At 44.4% G+C, this 17,498-nt stretch overlaps 1 non-coding gene and 2 pseudogenes across 1 annotated transcript; 1 reads left to right on the top strand and 2 right to left on the bottom strand.

Annotated features, from left to right (window-relative positions):
• Positions 1–8,372: 8,372 nt before the first annotated feature.
• LOC123836859 (small ribosomal subunit protein uS8-like) lies at positions 8,373–8,767 on the bottom strand (annotated as a pseudogene).
• A 1,833-nt stretch (positions 8,768–10,600) lies between these two features.
• Positions 10,601–10,682, top strand: TRNAS-GCU (transfer RNA serine (anticodon GCU)). Its single transcript has one exon. It is a non-coding gene; the product is annotated as a tRNA-Ser (tRNA).
• Positions 10,683–15,387: 4,705 nt separating this feature from the next.
• On the bottom strand, positions 15,388–16,262 carry LOC123841012 (vomeronasal type-1 receptor 1-like; annotated as a pseudogene).
• Between the last annotated feature and the right edge of the window lie 1,236 nt (positions 16,263–17,498).

The following is a 17,498-nucleotide window of genomic DNA, read 5'->3' as shown; positions in this document are numbered from 1 at the left end:
GGGCCCCATACACAGACCACTGCTTCACTCCAGGAGAGTAGCCATTTCACCTAATCCATAGAAACAGACACCGAAAGTCAAGCAAAATGGGGAGACAGAGGAATATGCTCCAAAAGAAAGAGCAGTGAGAGAAGCACTGATACCACAGAATTGCAAAAGATTCCAAGAAAATACTGTGATGAGGGACAAAATTGAAAATGGTACATCTGTACTCACTTCCTTATTTGTGGTAGGTCTGTTCAGAGTTTCTATCTCCTCCTGGTTCAGTTTTGGAAGATTGGATGTTTTCTAGGGATTGATCACTTCTTCTAGGTTGTCCTGTTTGTTGGCATATAATTTAAGACAACATGGATGGACCTAGAGGGTATTATGCTCAGTGAAATAGGTTAGACTGGGAAACACAAATGTTGTATGAAACGGAATCTTAAAAAATGAATAAACAAAAAGCAGAATCAGAACTATAAATACAGAGAACAAACTGCTGGTTGCCAGAGGGGAGGGGCTGAGGGCTGGGCAAAATGGGAGAAGGGGAGAGGGAAATAGAGGCCTCCAGTAATGGAGGGAGTAAGTCATGGGACTATAAAGCGGAGCCTAAGGAATACAGTCAACGATACTCTAATGACCAGGTATCAGGACAGATGGTAGCTACATTATGGTGAACATAGCACGATGTATCAACTTGCCAAATCACTAGGTTGTACACGTGAAACTATGTAACATTGTGTGTCAACTCTACTCAAAGAAGAAAAAGAATATAATTTAGTGGAAGTGGCTATTCAAGTCTTTGCCCACTTTTATTGGGTTGATTTTTTTATTGATGTGTAAGGGTCTGCAATACATTCTAGATATGAGTCTTTTGTCGGTTATGTGTATTGTGCATATCTTTTCTCACTCTGTGGTTTCTCTACTCAGTTTCTTAATGATGAATGCTGGCGAATAGAAATTCTTAATTTTAATATTGTCCAAATTATAATTCTTCTTTTTCAAATGTTTTTTAAATATTCATTTATATATTTATCTGTCAGGGAGAGAGGACAAGCAGGGGAAGTGGCAGGCAGAGGGAGAAGCAGGCTCCCCGATGAGGGACTCGATCCCAGGACCCTGGGATCATGACTTGAGCCGAAGGCAGACGCTTAACTGACTGAGCCACCGAGGCGTCCCTATAATTCTTGTTTTATGCTTAGTTTGTTTGGCATCCTGAGTTGGTTAAAAAGTATCTTTGTCTACTCTGTAGTCATAAAGACATTCTCTTATATTTTCTTCCAAAAGCTTTATTACTTAGTTTAATTAAAGTCTTCAATCCATCTCTGATTGTATTATGTAGGTTAGAGAGTCAGGTGCATTTTTCCATGTGGGTATTTCACAGACCCAACATAATTCACTTAAGACCAATATTTACCCACTGCACTGAGGTGTTGCCCCAGTCATAAATCAGATTATTATAAATATGTAGTCTGATTCAGTATCTTCTTCCATTGATCAGTTTACCTATTCTTGGAAAAACGTATACTGCTTTATTACTATAGATTTATAACAGGGGTTGATATCTGCTAGTGTATCTATTATTGCTTATAGTAGGTCCTTTATATTTTCAATAGCCAACCTGTGGAAGAAGCCGAGATGCCCTTCAATAGATGAATGGATAAAGAAGAGGTGGTTCATATATACAATGGAATATTACTCAGCCATCAGAAAGGATGAATACCTACCGTTTGCATCAACATGGATGGAACTAGAGTTATTATGCTAAGTGAAATAAGTCGATCAGAGAAAGACAGTTATCATATGGTTTCACTCATATGTGGAAGATAAGAAATAGAGCAGAGGACCATAGGGGCAGGGAGGGAAAACTTAAAAGGGAAGAAATCAGGAGGGAGACAAACCATGACAGACTCTTGACTCTGGGAAACAAACTGAGGGTTGCAAAAGGGGAGGTGGGTTGGGGGATGGGGTAACTGGGTGATGGGTATTAAGAGGGCAGGTGATGTGATGAGCACCGGGTGTTAAACACAACTAATACATCATTGAACACTACACCAAAAACTAATGATATACTAGTATATGTTGGCTAATTGAATTTAAATAAAATAAATAAATAAATTTTTAAAAGGAAATTGACAAATGATTTTTCTGCCCAGAAAACAAAAGCTCTTTTTTATTACTAAAGTTTCTTTTTAACTCTCTAGGTTTTGACATACTCTCAAATGATTTTTATCAAAAGCTTCTTACTAAAAACACAAGGTAAAACTCATTACTGCTTCTTTGTACTATAGTTGAAAATTCCCCAAAAGTATGTCTTGCTGATGGATTGTCAAGCTTTATCGTTTTATCTTTTTCTCCTGTCGTCCCTTTTGCTCACCAGATTGAGAATAAAAATGAACTTAAGATGTCTTTCACAGCTAAACTGTCTTCGAATTTCAAGATCTTCTCTAGTCCAAACAAATACGATATATTGATGATACAAGAAAGAGGGGTAACTAAAAACAACTACATGTGCTTGACATTCAGCAGGTATTCTGGTTAGATTACAATATTATGGAGCTGTCCTATCTGCAGGCACAGCTTGTTTTATTGAGCTTCACTTTGTGGCATTTCACAGATACTGCATTTCTTGTAAATTGCAGATCTGTGGCAACCCTCTGCACAGCAGGTGTGTTGGCGCCATTTTTCCAACAGCATTTGCTCACCTGTGGCTCTGTGTCACATATTGGCAATTTCCACAATACTTTAAACTTTTTCATTACTATTATATATGGTGATCTGCAATCAGTGATGTAACCACTATAATTCTTTTGGGGTGCCAGGAACTGCACCCATATAAGATGGTGAACTTGATCAATACATGTGTGTGTTCTGATTGTCCATCGACTGGCCTTTCCCCCATCTCTTTTTTTCTCCTGCAGTCTTCCTCTTCCCCGAGACACAACCATATTGAAATTAGGCCAGTTAATAACCCTACACTGCCTTCCAGGTGATCAAGTGTTCTGAGAGTTACACATGCCTCATTTAAATTGAAAACTAGAGATGGTGTAGCTTAGTGAGGAAGGCATGTCTAAAGCCAAGATAGGCCGAAAGACTGGCCTCCTGTGCCAAACTGTTGGCCAAGCTGTGAATGAGAAGGAAACGTTCTCGAAGGAAATGAAAAGTGCTACTCCAGCAAACACACGGATGATAAGAAAGTGAAACAGCCCCATTGCTCATACAGAGAGTCTCAGTGGTCTGGATAAAAGATCAAACCAGTCACAATATTCCCTGCAGCCAAAGCCTCATCCAGAGCAAGACGCCCACTGTCTTCAACTCTATGAAGGTTGAGAAAGTTGAGGAAGCTGCAGAAGAGAAGATTGAACCTAGCAGCAGTTGGTTTATTGGATTAAGGAAAGAAGCCGTCTCCAAACATACAAGTGCAAGGTGAAGCAGCAGGTGCTGATGGAGAAGCTGCAGCACGTTGTCCAGAAGATCTAGCCGAGGGAATGAATGAAGGTGGCTACACTAAACAACAGATTTTCAAAGTAGATCAAACAGCCTTCTCTTGGAAGAAGATGCCATTTAGGACTTTCCTACCTAGAGAGGAGAAGTCAGTGCCTAGGCTTAATGCTTCTAAGCGCAGGCTGACTCTCTCGTTGGAGGCTAATGCAGCCAGTGACTTTAAGTTGAAGCCAGTGCTCATTTACAATTCTGAGAATTCTAGGGCCCTTAAAAATTATGCTAAATCTACCTGTCTGTGCTTTATAAGTGGAACAAAGCCTGCATAACAGCACACTTTTCAACGTGCTTTACTGAATATTTTAAGCCCACTGTTGAGACCTACTGCTCAGAAAAAAATATCCATTCAAAATACGACTGCTCATTGACAATGCACCTGGTCACCCAAGAGCTCTGATGGACACGTACAAGATCAAGGTAGTTTTCACGCCTGCTGACACAACATCCTTCTGCAGCCCATGGATCAAGGAGTAAGTCTGATTTCAAGTCTCATTATCTTGGAAATACATTTTGTAAGTCTAGAGCTGCCATAGATCGTGACTCCTCTGATGGCTCTGGGCAAAGTAAATGAAAAGCTTCTGGAAAAGATCCACCATTCTAGACGCCATTCAGAGCCTTTGAGGTCCGTGGGAAGAGGTCAAAATACTGACGTTCACCGAAGTTTGGGGGAACTTAATTCCAACTGCTGGATGACCTCGAGGGCTTGAAGACTTCAGTGGTGGTGGAAACGGCGAGAAGAGTAGAATTAGGGGTGGAGCCTGTATACGTGACTGCATGCATGCCATGACCGGACTGTGACAGACGAGGAGTGGCTTCTGATGGACGTGCGAAAGAGTAAGCTGGAACCTACTCCAGGAGAAGATGCTGTGAAGACTGTTGACAGGACAACGAGGGATTCAGAATATTACAGTAATTTAATTGATGAGGCAGTGGCAGGGTTTGCGAGGATTGACTCCAATTTTGAAAGAAGTTCTCCTGTGGGTAAAATGCTATCAAACAGCGTCCCACGCTGCAGAGAAGTCATTTGTGAGAAGACGATAGGGCAAACTTCACTGTGGTCTTATTGTAAGGAATTGCCACAGCACCCAGCCGTGAGCAGCCACCACCCTGATTAGTCCGCGGCCATCAGCATCAAAGCAAGACCCTCCCCCAGCGAAACGGTTATGAAGAATTGTGGTCAGCACTGAGTAATGCATAGGATCGTTGACTCAGGGCATCGTACACCTGAAAGTACTACAATATTGTCCGTTAATTTTACTCTAGGGGGCTCCCAGGTGGTTTCCCAAAGCTGGGTTAAACTGGGGGTACTACTTGGAGTTCTCAGGGGTGTAGGCAGGGCTGCATCCCGCCTGGGCTTGACCTTGCCCACAACTCAACAAGGGCTCAAGAGGTCCCATCCCAAGAAGCGGTTGAGTAATCTGCAGTCGCTGAGGGTCAAACACCTTCATCCCTGGACTTGCAAGTATCTGGAAGGGGATTCGGGGCTCCTCGTGCAGGAATTAGGTCGCCTGGGACCTGATGGATGACAAGTCACAGGGCTGAGGTCTGGAGTGTGGGGAGGGTGCCCGGCGGCACAGGTGGAACAGCCCGGATGAGGTCTTCGCGTCCTAGGGATGGAGACCAGCGAGGCCAGGGCCAGGGCAGAGAGAGCCCTGTCTGCAGCCACAATACCCACCTTTCTTCAGCGTTGAGGAAAAGGCACCTGAAGGCGGGCTAAGTGAGAGCAGGCTCGGGAACTGCGGTGACAGAGCAGAGGGCTGCGACCTGCTGGCCTCCTGCGCCTGAGACTGGAGACCACACCAACCCGCCTCCGAACCCCCTGCTCCCCAGCACCCAACGTGCTGGGGGGCGCGTCTCTCCTGCACGCACTGAGCCTCGGATGGAGATGAGACCCCAGGGGCGCAGGCATCCAGGACCCACAGAGCTCTCCATGCCCACCGCGCCCGCAAGAGCGGAAAGAAGAAATGATTTTTCGCTGCTGTTCCTTCGCCTCGTGAATCTGCCGTGGGTAACCTCCTGCAGCGTAGAACACGAAAGCTCAGCTTTGGGAAGGCGACGGGATACCCCCAGAAGACTGAAGGCGGCCCTGGCCCCGGGGACCTGCGGAAAGGGCGAGGGGAGGAAGGTGCGCGCGGGGCTCTGGCGCCCAGCCCGCTGGGGCACCTGCCGCTGAGCCTGGAGCAGAGCCTCCCTCCTGCTGGGGCCGCAGCCTCTTCCCAGTCGGCCCAGCCCTGGCAGGAGTGCTGGCCTCCTGCCCCCGCGGGACCTCAGCTCTCACTGCTCCTCAGCAGACGTCCAGTCCCGAGTCCTGGGTCGCTCTCCGCGATCAGAGACACCGGCCCTCGCCCCTCCGTTTCGGCGGCGCGGTTCCCCCAGGCTGTTTCTGCATCAGCAATCCCAGCCTCTTTCTCTGTTCCCGCAGCCCTAGGGCTGGTAGCTGCTTCCTGGCATCTCTTATGCTCAGAGTTGCCATGTTAACAAACTTGTCAGGACGGAACAATTCTCCATATTAAATTCACCCTGTGCGGAGAACGGGTGTAGTTTCTGCCTCCTAGTTGGACTCTGGCAAGCCGACACCATTGTTAGACCCACTCCACACACACACAGTGCTGGAGAAATAGTGTGTGTGTTTCTAGATCACTGTCCCTCTCCCCATCTCTACGCAAGGCACTGCATCGCCCCACCGGCCTAAAGATCAGGGCATGCTGGCCGGGGAGAGCGGTGACCCGAAGGCAGCCTGGAGAGCCAGCCGGAGGTGCACCGTTTGGCAGTGACTCAGGAGGAAATCTCATGATTTTACTGAGACTAAGATCTGCTGTAATTGGTAGGTACACAAATGAAGAAGAGAATAACCTTGCTTGTCTCGAAAGGAAACAGATGGTAAGTATTTACTGATTACTGATAGCCAAGTGCCTTGGAGACTACAAATTGTTTGGCTCAGATATCTTTATAACCTAGGGATCCAACTGTAAACACTAGATAATCAACTGAATACACTGTAAATTGGAATAGTTCATAACTCAGATCTTTTCACTTTCCTAATTTCCTTTTGGAAGTAGTCAGTGATAGGACTTTCGAAACGGGACAGTCCTCACTGGGAAACATATACTCTGAAAAATGTCGGTTTTCTCCACAAGAGCCAGACTCTGTCCTATGGCTAACCTACCAACTGGACAAGCAACAAAGGACAAGGGACAGCCATAATTTCAACCTACATCTTCTAGTTTCAGAGTAGAGAGTGGAAGGAGGAGACCGAGAGGAGCAATATGATCCACTAGATCCTCTGGGGGTGACTCTCACTGCAAAACAAACAGTTTCTGAAAAACATATTTCTTTCCAAACACTGGTTCACATACAGAAGTCTGGGAGATCTTCAAAAAAATGCCTTTTGAAGATGGCAATCCCAACTTCCACAGAAGGGGACAAGTAATCAAGAAAATACCACACCAAACAAATGAAACAAAACAAAACAAAACAAAACAAAACACTTCGGATGGTTTCACTAGGGCATTCTACAAAACTGCTGGGGTACAAACAGTCCCAATAGTATGTAGCTTGTTTCAATTGATAGGACATGAGAGAAAACTTCCATGTTCTTTTAATGAACAGGTATAATATTAATGCCCAAACCTGACAAAGTGAGCATACCCACCAAAAGAAAATTTCAGACCAACATGCTCTGAAAACCAATGCAAAGTCTGAAGTAAAATGTTAGCCAATATTAAGAAAATAAAATGTTATCCAGTATTAACCCACCATGAACAAGCAGGGTCTATACTAGAAATGGAAGGATGATTCAGTATTAGGAGAGCTATTACTCTCACACCAAATTAAGAGTTCTAAAATTCACCTATTTTTATGAAAAACCCTTGAGAAAATATAAAAGAATTAATTATTCCTTATCATGATAAAACACATGTATAATCCAATCCTAAAGCCACCATCTTAATGAGGAAACGCTGAAAGCATCTCCATTAATGGCAGAAACGATGCCAGGACGCCTGTTATTTTCACTACATATAAAACATTTTCTGACAGACTAAAGACAGCAATTTCAGGTGTAAGAACTGGGAAAGAACACAGACAACTATATTTACAGGTGACATGTTGTGTACTGAGAAAGCTCTAAAGGTGCACTGTCTAAAGGAGAAGCCACTAGCCATACTTGGCTACTCAAATTTAATTAACTCATCAAAGAAGTACAAATTCAGTTCTCTCGTCATACATTTCAAGCGTTTCATAGCCACAGGTAGCTGGTGGCTACCATACTGGACAGCAGAGACATAGGCTATTTCTGTCAAGGAAATTTCCATTAGGCAGTGCTGCCCTAGAGAATCAAGGATAAAACTAATTCAAACCATAATACAATTCAGCAAGAGAATATAAAATTAACAAGTAAAAACAACAGCATTTCTGGGGCGCTGGGGGCGCTCAGTTGGTTAAGCATCTGACTCTTGGTTTCAGCTCAGGTCGTGATCTCATGGGTGGTGGGATCCTGCCCCACGTCAGGCTCTGAGCTCAGTGCCAGGTCTGCTTGAAAGCTTCTCTCCCTCTGTCCCTCCCCCTGCTTGCTCTCTCTCTCTCTCTCTCAAATAAATAAATAAATCTTTAAAAAACTTTAAAAATATAGCAATTTTATACCCAAATAATTACTGGTTAGGAGATATAATGCATTAGGAAACCTCACTTATAAAAACAACAAAATCTTAGCAATCAACTTAAAACACCACTGAAAGGCATAGAATAGTCTTCAACAAATGGAAAGACAACCCTCATTCTTGATTAGGATGGCACAACATCATCAAGACCTCGGGTCTCCCTAAGTTATTTATTTTAGTTTATTTTATCTGTCCATTGAGGCATTTTATTTGCATGTAAGTATTACATCCCTAGAAAAAGAATCCCAGGAGTTTGCCTCCTGTTTGTTTTCATCTTGCTTCTTCATGGTCCATGATGCCAGCTGAGGTTATCAGTACAATGGAACCAAACTGGTGGGTCGGGAGCAGATTATTCTGCCATTTTTCTAGACCTTTGAGTTGTACATCAAATCTAGAGCTGATCACTCCACACTTGTTTAACCTGCCCATGAGGTTCACAACAATTTTCTCAGCTCTGTGATCATCAAGGATTTCATATTTGCCATGTAACCACGTTTCATCATCACAGCGAGAAACCAGACGATGACTTGGGGCATTGTCCTAATAAGAACGTGGTGTTTGCCTCTCTTCTCGGCACTGTTAATGCTCTGGAGAACATCTGTCAGGACATTCATGTGCATCATTATGGCAGCATGGACTGATGGAGGAAAGAGTCCCTAAGCTATTTACAAATTTAATGTGGTCCCAATAAAAATGTCCAGTGAGCATACCCACGCAGCTAGAAAAGTTTATCATTAAGTTAATATGGAAAAGTAAACATACAGGAATATCTGGGAAAATACTAAAGAGAAAACCTTTAAGGGACACGGGCCCTCTCGTTAAAATATACAACGAAACCTCTATAATCAACAGTGTGTTACTGGTGCATGAGTAGGCAGACAGACAGTGGGCCGAACAGAAATTTCACAAATAGATACAACTACCTACGCAAGTCTAGTGTAAGACAGAAGTGATATTTCAAATCCCTGAGAAAAAGATTTTAATAAAGGCTTTTGGATCAATTATATAGCTATTTGGAAAAAATTAAAATTAGATCCATTCTTCACACCATACACAAGGTTAAACATGGTGCTATAAATTTATCCTCCAAACTTGTCTCTGTTTGAAACAATCTCTAAATTAAAAAACAAAAAAAAACTTCTTAAAAATAACATCGAACAGTCCCTGAGGCAAATACTGGACCTGAGGAGCTGTGGCTCAACAAGAGTGTGAACTCTCGGGGACTCCTCACCATTCCTCTAGGTCCTGCGAGCCTCGCTGCCTTTGCTCAGGCCCTCCTCCGTCTGGGACACCCTCTCTCTGTCTCACTCTCTCTGTCGATCACCTCTAGAAAACTTGCTCAAGACTAACCTTCATAGGGCAGTTCACTTTTCTGAAGGTTAGTCTTGAGCAATCCAGCAATTGCACTACTAGGTATTTACCCAAAGGATACAATATTGATCTGAAGGGGTCCGTGCACCCTGATGTTTAGAGCTGCATTATTTACAATAGCCCAACTATGGTTAAGAGCCCAGGTACCCATGGACTGGTGAATGGATAAAGAAGGAACGGTGTATGTACGCATACGATGGAAACTACTCAGCCGTAAGAAAGAATGAACTCTGGCCGTTTTCAACCACCTGGATGGAGCTAGAGAGGATAATGCTGAGCGAAATCAGTCAGTCCGAGAAAGACAAATACCATATGATTTCACGCATATGTGGAGCTTAAGAAACAAAACAAACAAACAATGGCGGGGAGGGGTGGGGAGAGGAAAACCAAGAAACAGACCCTTAACTTTAGAGAACACACTGATGGTCAGCAGAGGGGAGGCCGGTGGGAGATGGGGACTTGGGGGCTGGGGGTTTAGGAGGGCGCCTGTGATGAAGCCTGGGTGTCCAGTGGAAGTGCTGAATCACGAAATTTTACATCGGAAACGATTAGGACACTGAACTCCCGGTTCCTCGGAGGCGGAGGAGCGGGAGAAGAGCCCCACGAGTGAAGGGCTCCTCTGTGCGCAGGTTCACCCCGCCGCGTCCAGGCGGTAAGGACTCGGAGTAGAAACGGGCGCGGCCCCACGCGGACCCGCCGTCTAACCGCCCAGACTGTCTCGCTTCCCACGAACCCCCAGTCCCGACTCGCCAGGGCCCCGAGGTCGCCCGTGAGGCCCACAGGTTCCCACGCCGCCGGGCCACGCCCACCGCCTGCGCGCATGCGCGCATCGTCTCCCTCATCTGACCCCGACCCCGCGGCGAGGTGCTGCGGTCGCCGCCGGACCCCGGTCCCGAGTCCTGCGAGAGCGGACCCCGCCTTTTCCCCGTCGCCAGGCTCCCGGCCAGTCCTTGGTCCACTCGTGTAGAAGCCGCCATCCCCGTGTCCCGCGGACGTCCCCGAGCCTCTCCTCCTTGTCCTTGCGTCCAGGGCAGCCGGAGTTCCCGAGTAAGCGCTGGAATTAAGTAGCCCAGGGGCCAGAGCGTGGAGACGAAGTGGCCGAGTGGTTAAGGCGATGGACTGCTAATCCATTGTGCTCTGCACGCGTGGGTTCAAGTCCCACCTTCGTCGGCTCTGTGCTTTTGGTGTGGAGATTCAGGAGTATTTTCAAAAGTCTGCTCCTGGCATTTCCAGCTGGGGATAGGCGCCCTTCAGGTGTCTGTTCAGGCCATGGCTGGCTGGCTCAGGGGATAGGGCATGTGGCTCTTGGTCTGGGAGTCAGGGCTGCCTGGCCCACTTTGGGGTAGAGATGACTTCAATCAACAAATTAAGAAAGAGAGAAAGACAGAGAGAAAGGAAAGAAAGGAAAGAAAGAAAGGAAAGAAAGAAAGAAAGAGAAAGAGAGAGAGAAAGAAAGAAAGAAAGAAAGAAAGAAAGAAAGATCTGTTCAGTGTGCTGAGTTTCACCTGGAGAAGGCTACCTTCCTCTTTACTGACGAGATGACCTCTGCAGTTCACCCCTTCCTTCCTTAAGGGAGTATCCCTGCTTTGGGGAGATTAGTTTTTGAGAGCAGATCTGGCAGATTATTCCTCCATTTTACCCAACCAAATCTATTCTCTTGATATTTAGCATACTCCTTGAAGGGCTTTTGTTTTTAAGCAATTCATAATTCGGAGAATTACTTGGTCAAGGACCTGAACTCTATGAATCATTTTAGCCATCGACCAGATTGACCAGTTTCCAAATTGTTGTTTCATTTTACAGTGTTACCGCTAACACCCGAGTAAGCGAGATTCTCTGGGACCGTGGAAATTTCGTTTCACAATTCTTTTCGTATTTTATATTTATATAACAATAGAATATAGGTTTTAGATTGACAGATGTTTGAGATCTACCCATTTAGGAGCATGATTGGCAATTTTTCTCTCCTCAACTTTCAAGTAGTTCTTGCAATTACATTGCCTTCTGTTTAAAAGCTATTATCTTTAAGATAATCTAGTAAAAATATTTTTCCAAAATCTTCTTTAAAAAAAAGCAAAGACATTTTATTATAGTGATTTAAAACCACATTGGAAATTGGAAATAATACCATAAAAATAGTCTCCCTCATCTGAGAGCTTCAGTACTGCCCTCTAGGGGCTGGCCCAGCGCTCTCTGCCTGCTTTCTCCCATTCCTCTCCATCCTCAGCAAACAAACTCGGCAGTACCTCTTCCACATAACCTAGTACAAAACCACCGAAAACCTCATAGGCCTGCCTGGGAATATATTCAGGGTTTGGGGCTATTTATAATGGAGAGAAAACGAAACTGCATTAATGGGAAAGAAAATCTGAAAGTAGGAGTCTTTGCCCAAACACTTGGCTTCACAGAATCGAGCGGTCTGTGGAAAACCAATACAAGGAAAATACTTCCCTCTCAAACAAAGGTACTCCATTGTATGTTGACCCTTTTAGTGAAAATAACACACGGGTTGTAATTTTCTGGTGATGCAATAAGGCCGTGTGTTTTTTACACCTGGAGATGGTGGTTCCCCCCGCCTGCAACATGCCTTTCCCAGTTTCTCCTCAGTGTTCCTCCTTCTGCCCTCAACCTCATACAAGTGATTCTTATCCTTGTCATTTTTCCCTACATTCTTTGATGGTCGTCCCAAAGAGTAACTGGAGAATATTCTCTGACATTACTTACCCATCCGGGATGATATACTTGAACTCATGCAGTTATTCTCATGTCTTCAGGAAATACTCCTTGAAGGCAGAGGATTGCCTGGCGATGACGGGTGAACTAAGTGCTCCTGCCCTCGTCAGTCTCAGAGGCTGGTTTGGGGTTACATCCAAAACCGGTCACTGAAAGTGTTAGGGGGGTTGGCGAGGGACGGGGGCGGTGCTGGGGCGGGTCACAAGGGACAGTTTCCAAGGAAAGACCAGGTTGTGTTCTTTAACTCGTGGGAGCGGGGAGGGAAGGGATGGAGGTAGGATGCTCCAGAGCTCAAGAGGAACGTGCGAGAGGAACACGTGCCACACAGACACCTCCCCGACCTGGGCCCGAGCTCCTTTCCCGCTGCGACCTCGGTGTCCCCCCTCAGGACGCACAGGCTTGTCCTTGGAGGGCTCGTCAACACTCTCAGCTTCCTCTCCTCTACACAGGTCTGGGAAGATTCCAAGCCTATGAAATGCTCCGCTCCGGAGCCTCCAGGCACCCACAATACTGTGAGGAAAATAAGCTTTTAATAAAATTCCACAATAACATCATAATGTCAGTAGCTTATTAAGGTTATTGAAGTGTGGACATGATATAACGAAGCCAGAAAGAAGGAGGTAATTACCGGTGTTTAGTACAGGAATAAAATACCCGCTGAGCCATAAGAAAGGAATGAAATCTTGTCATTTGTGACAACTTGGATGGTCTTCTTGAGGGTATTGTGCTAGGTGAAATATATTAGACAGAGAAAGACGAATACCATATGATTTCACTTATAAGTGGAATCCAAAAGACAAAACAAACGAACAAACACACCAACACCAGAAACAGGTCCAGAAATACAGAGAACAAACTGCTGGTTGCCCGAGGGAAGGGGATGGGACGTTAGACAAAATGGGTGAAGGGGTGTAGGAGATACGGGCTTCCAGTTATAACGTGAGTAAGTCACAGGAATAACAGCACAGCACAGGGAATATAGTGGATGGTGTTATAATGGGGACGGATGGTAGCCACACTCGGGGAGACGGCGTATCGTACAGAGTCATCAAATCACTATGTTTACCCCTGACACTAATGCAACAGTGTGTGTCAACTACACTTTAATTATTTTTTTATTTTTATTTTTTAAAGATTTTATTTATTTATTTGAGAGAGAGAGAGCTCATGAGAGGGGGGAGGGTCAGAGGGAGAAGCAGACTCCCCGCCGAGCAGGGAGCCCGATGCGGGACTCGATCCAGGGACTCGATCCAGGGACTCCAGGATCATGACCTGAGCCGAAGGCAGTCGCTTAACCAACTGAGTCACCCAGGCGCCCCTTTAATTATTTTTTTAAATTTTGTTTTATTTTATTTACATTCAGTGTATTAACATATAGTATATTATTCCTTTCAGGGGTAGAGTTCAGTGATTCATCTGTTGAACTCTACTTCAACTTAAAAAAAGAAGAATTTGGGAAGAATTGACACCTTAAACATAGTGAGTTTTTCTTTCCAAGAACATGAGATTTTTTTTTAAAGATTTTATTTATTTATTTGAGAGAGAGAGAATGAGAGACAGAGAGCACGAGAGGGAAGAGGGTCAGAGGGAGAAGCAGACCCCCCACCGAGCAGGGAACCCGATGCGGACTCGATCCCGGGACTCCAGGATCATGACCTGAGCCGAAGGCAGTCGCTTAACCAACTGAGCCACCCAGGCGCCCAGAACATGAGATTCTTACACATTTATTTAGGTTTTACAGTTTTCAGTGGAGAAAGCCTAAGTGATTTCTTTGTTTTTTTCTTATATATTTGATTTTTAAATTTTTAGTAAATTTTTCCATTATTTATTGTTAATATGTAGAAGGCAATTATTATTATTTAAAGATTTTACTTATTTGACTGAGAGAGCACAAGCAGAGGGAGAGAGAGAGAGAGAGAGAAGCAGGCTCCCTGCTGAGCAAGGAGCCCGATGTAGGACTCGATCCCAGGACCCTGGGATCATGACCCAGGCCAAAGCCAGCCACTTAATCAACTGAGCCACCCAGGCGTCCCAGAAGGCAATTATTTTTTATATTGACCTTCCATCCACTGAACTTGCTAATTTTATTTCTTTTTCACTGTTTCAAGTTTTCTGCACACACAATTTTATTAATGGTGCTTAAAGAATATTTTACTTATTTCATTCCATTTTTTTTTTTTACCTTCTCATAATGGCTAGAATCTCCAGAATAATGCTGAGTAGAGATGATTTAGAGTCATTTCTAACCTCAGATAAGCATTTAAAATTTCTGCATTGAATATGATGTCAACTGTGGTTTTCCTATAGTTAATCTCAAATGAAGAAACTTACCTTCTATTATAATTTTCTAGAGAAGTTTTATTTATATTTTTAGTGACAGGGTGTTGCTTTTTGTCAAGTGTGTTTAGGGCTCTACTAAAATGAATGTATGTATTTTCTCCCTTTGTTGTCTTTATGAGATTCATTATATTCCTTGATTTATTGAATATTAAGCCCTTCTGACATTTCTAGAATAAATATTATCCTTTCTATATATTGTTGGGCTCCATTTGCTAATATTTTGTCTATAATTGTTGCATCTACATTCATGAGCAAAGTTAGCCTGTGATTTTCTTATCTTGCAATGTTCTTTTTCCGACGTTGGTATCAAAGTGATGCTAGTCTCTTAAAATGAGTTTGGAAGTGTTCCAGGAATTCTGCTCATGGCCAAATTTAGCTCCAGAACTCCCTTGCTCAACTCTGCTTGGGCTGGAAGCTGGTCTAGGATGCTTCCACCCAACCTTCTACTGTCTGTCCTTCACTCAGGATCACACTTATCTTCATCAGCTGACTCTTCAGCCTTCCTGGCTCCCTCTCCATTTTCTCTCAGGCTTTTGCCCTGACCACATCTCTGCACATTTAATTGCATCTTGGTGTTTGCTTCTCAGAAGACCAGACTAGCCTACTAGTTTTATAATACACTTCTAGTGTATTATATATATATATATATATATATATATATATAGTGTATTATATATATATATATAGTATAATAAACTTCTAGTTTATGCTGGATAGAATTTGTGCTGGGCAAAAAATAACACTACACAATCTACCTTTAGCTATGAACAGAATCAATGTAGAAAGCAGTTTTCCCAATTTCTCAGTGAGCACCCCAGCAGTGAGCCAGGGGGGCATCCCTGCTGATCAGCACAAAGGGGCTGAGACTGGCATGACCAAATGTTAGAGGTAATTTATTACTTACTGTGGTGTAATTATTTGTCAAGAAGGAGCCTATGCGGAAGGAGAAAATGAAATCTGCCCAACAAAAGAGAAGAAAACAGGTCGTGAGCATGAGAGCACTCTGAGTAGCTCTGATCTCAGGGCTGGAGTTTCTTTGAAACCTGGAGCCCTGAAGGTAGGGCACACTCTGGTGACGCTTATATAGACGAAGAGCTGTGAGCTCACTGCTCCATGAGACTCCGAAAGATGACCTTGTGCAGAGCCATGAGAGTAGGGAAAAGCCAGGGGGCCAGTGGCCCAGATGCAGCATGTCTCAGTAGCGATCAGATGCTGGAATCCCAGATGTGCTCACTCTGTCCCCTGCTGTGATGTAGCAGAGCAAGCTGGAGCTTCTCAGGAAATTGCAGATCCCGAAGAGGAGCAGATTGGGAGGCACTTGCTTGCAGTCTGTGGTTTGAGCTTCCTCTGCTGCTGATGGCCTGGACCACGCCGAGGAGGCAGGTGGTGCAGACTGAAAGACCGTGGGCCACGCTCCCCAGATAAAGCACAGTCTTGCAACCAGCATTGCCTAAGAAATTTCTGAGATGAAAAAAGGTGGTTATATCTTTGGTACAGAGAATGGTTGTATTTGCAAAAGCCAAATGGATGAGGATAAGGTCCATGGGTTGGTTTTTTTTTTCCAGGTCTCATGAGCAAAGTATATCCATGTCTCACCAATAGAAAGAGGTTCCCCACAGTTCCAGGTCCAAGAAGAGAAAGCAAGATTATTCCCTGGATGATCTTACTCCAAATCATCTTCTGACATCATGCAAAGAGCTAGGAAGAACTTTTGATAGACACAAATAAGTAAAGATTACATAGTTTAGGTCTGTGGCTTTTCTGTGTCTACTCCAGTGAAAAGAACACTTTTGGTTCTGAAGTTTGTAAATGTACATGGTTCTATCACTTGCATGTCTCCAATCTCATTCTTTGCTCTTTCTTCTTTTTCTCCTGTTTCGGTTGATATGGTCATGGTGAGAACTACAATTTAAACATCCAGCCCAGACATCCCTCATATACTCCACACTAGGGCATCCACCTGCTGATCCAAGAGGTCCTTCTATTCCCTATACATGTAACCCTCGTGTATATAATTTACGCGACAACATTCTTCCCAAAACAACAGCTAGGCAAAGGGCAGCATCGCTCTGTCAATTTCTATGCTATCATGCTGAACACCATTTTAGATGCTCCTTCTTCACTACTCATACCCAGTAAATGATCTCACTGCAGAGCACCGAGCTAGTGCTCCACCTCGGTCCATTGTACCAGCCTGTGCACACTTACCCCTCAGAGACTGTGAATACTGGGCTGACAGAGAGTTGTAGTTTCTCCAAGGAACTGTACTGGGCTAAATGAGAGTAGTTTCACAGGGCAGGCTATGTGGCTTACCCTCCCCCTCCAAGGGCAGGAGGAAAGTCCAGCGCCCTTGCCTTATGGGGGGACTGACTCTGGTAATATTTGTGTTCCCGATTTTCCACCTGGGTCGAGTCAGACTGGAGCAGAGTTTTTTTCTCCCATCTGTGCTGTTCCCATGCTCCATCTCTCCTGAAGCTTTCCCCCAGCAAATCATCAGAGGAAGAGCCCTGGCTCCATGGGATCCAACCAAAGTCGCACATCTTCCTGACTCACCCTCTTCCCTTTTGTCAAATTTAGTGACTTTCTCCATCAGAAATGCCCCACCCTGAAGGTCAAGTTCCTCAGTATCTCATGCTGTGATTTATATAGCCATTTCATAAATGGTATCACTCTTTTTGTTTATTCTCTTTCTATATCATAGCCAAAATGAGCTTTTGAACCATGAATCTGTTCCTTTTGCTTCACTGCCTACAAACCCTATATAGCTTCACATAAAAACTTTCTGTCTAAACATGCTTGTCCTTCACAGTTTGGCCTCCTCTCCTTACCAGATTTATTTCTGAATGACCTTCAACTCCCCTGCCAACAGATGTGCCTAAACTCCAGATGCTGAGACGTTCTTGTCCTCCGCTG

Source organism: Mirounga angustirostris, unplaced genomic scaffold, assembly GCF_029215605.1.
Source record: "Mirounga angustirostris isolate CCGP_5_RB_7025 unplaced genomic scaffold, mMirAng1.0.hap1 SCAF_8, whole genome shotgun sequence".
NCBI classification, from domain to species: domain Eukaryota; kingdom Metazoa; phylum Chordata; class Mammalia; order Carnivora; family Phocidae; genus Mirounga; species Mirounga angustirostris.
This window is presented reverse-complemented; position numbering and strand designations above follow the sequence as displayed.